This window comes from Petaurus breviceps, unplaced genomic scaffold, assembly GCF_028583685.1.
Source record: "Petaurus breviceps papuanus isolate PSGF00001 unplaced genomic scaffold, PetGlider_PUasm1.0 175, whole genome shotgun sequence".
Taxonomy (NCBI): Eukaryota; Metazoa; Chordata; class Mammalia; order Diprotodontia; family Petauridae; genus Petaurus; species Petaurus breviceps.
In genome coordinates this window covers 50137195-50138898 of record NW_027185764.1, presented here as the reverse complement: position 1 = coordinate 50138898, position 1704 = coordinate 50137195, and the positions used below count along the sequence as shown (strand labels likewise).

The following is a 1704-nucleotide window of genomic DNA, read 5'->3' as shown; positions in this document are numbered from 1 at the left end:
CTAAACCTCAAAAATTCAGAAGGTCCTGCTGGCCAAGCAGGAGAAGCAAAGATGCCCTCCTTCTCTGCCCAGGTGATTCTTTCTCAGAGGGCTTAGCTGGAAGGCTTCCACTACTTCAGCTAAAATCTCTAAGCTCCAAATTTACTTGCTGTTTTATAGAAGATCCACAAGATGTAGCCAATTAGACTTCCTCTCACACCTAGCTGAAATGTCTTTGATTCGATTCAGCTGAGATGTGTTCTAACCTGTAATCAGGGAATAGCCTTTTACCACTTAAAGTTCAATGAAATAATTGAGTATCAACTCAAAGATAGATCCCCACGCTAAAAAAAGCTTGTCTAATATTTTATTGGTACAGAATTAGATTGGTACAAAACATTGTAGAAAGCAATATGGTAATATACAGTGTCACCAAATCGATCACGCTTTTTGATCCATTGATTCCTTTCCAAGAAAGTATCCTTAAAATGTCATGGAAAGGACCTTTTTTGTTTATACAAATATATTGATAGCTGATTAATTTGAAATACCAAAACCAAAATCTTGAAAACAATGGTTTATGTGGAGTAATTGAATAGCACAATAAATTATATATCGATATGGAATATTATAATCTCACAAAATGACAATTATGAAGCATATAAGGAAATATAAGAAGACATATACAAAGTGATGCAAGTTGAGACCAGTAAAGCAATGTTATTGAATACAACTATATTAAGAAGGGGACACTAGGCCCTTGATGGGCGGGCAGGGCCCAGCCAGACCAAGCTGGGCCTCAGGGGGCGGAGGTGGTGTCGGTGTCGGTGAGTTGGCGGCAGAGGAGAGGGGAGGATGGCCAGTGTGACCTGCTTGCGCAGGCTTGTGGCCCAGCGTATGGTCCTCAGGAGATTCCTGGCTCCTGTCTTCTCTGGGAAGCTCCCTCAATATGGATGGGTGCCTTTTCCTCCTGAGGTTCTATCCAGGGCAGCCCTGCTAAACCCACTGCTGAACCCAGTTTGACCTGGACATTCTCTACCACCAAGATCTCCAACGTTATCTTTAACGTCCAGGATGGACCCGACTTTCAGGACAGAGTTGTCAACAGTGAGATAAAAGTAGTTGTGGATTTCCATGCACAGTGGTATTGCCCCTGCAAGATCTTGGGGCCCCAGTTAGAAAAAAATGGTGGCAAAGCAGGAGGGGAAGGTGCTGATGGCCAAGATGGACATTGACGACAACACAGACCTTGCCAGTGAGTATGAGGTTTCTGCTGTGCCAACTGTGCTGGCCATCAAGAATGGGGACATGGTAGATAAGTTTGTGGGTATCAAAGATGAAGACCAGCTGGAGGCTTTCCTCAAGAAGCTCATTGGCTGCTGAGCTGGGCCTACTTATGTTTTCCCATAAGAACTATGTGCCAAGTACTGTACAAAACACTGGGGCTACAAAATCCAAAATAAAACAGTCCCTACTCTCAAAGAAAATATAGGTACATGTAAACTTACATGCAAAATATGTACATGTAATTTAAAGAGGAGGACCCTGGTACCTGAGGGGGATCAAGATGGGTTTCCCACAAGAGATGATACTTAATCTTGAGCTTTACTGGAAACTAGGAATTCTAAGGGATGAAGGAATACATTTTGGGTATGGGAGACAGACTGCAAAGGCATGGACATCTTTGAAGACTGTGAAATGGGTGAGGAGCATGGGGTAAGCTTA

At 43.0% G+C, this 1704-nt stretch overlaps 1 pseudogene; it reads left to right on the top strand.

Annotated features, from left to right (window-relative positions):
• The first annotated feature begins 834 nt into the window (after positions 1–834).
• On the top strand, positions 835–1372 carry LOC138159198 (thioredoxin, mitochondrial pseudogene; annotated as a pseudogene).
• Positions 1373–1704: the final 332 nt, after the last annotated feature.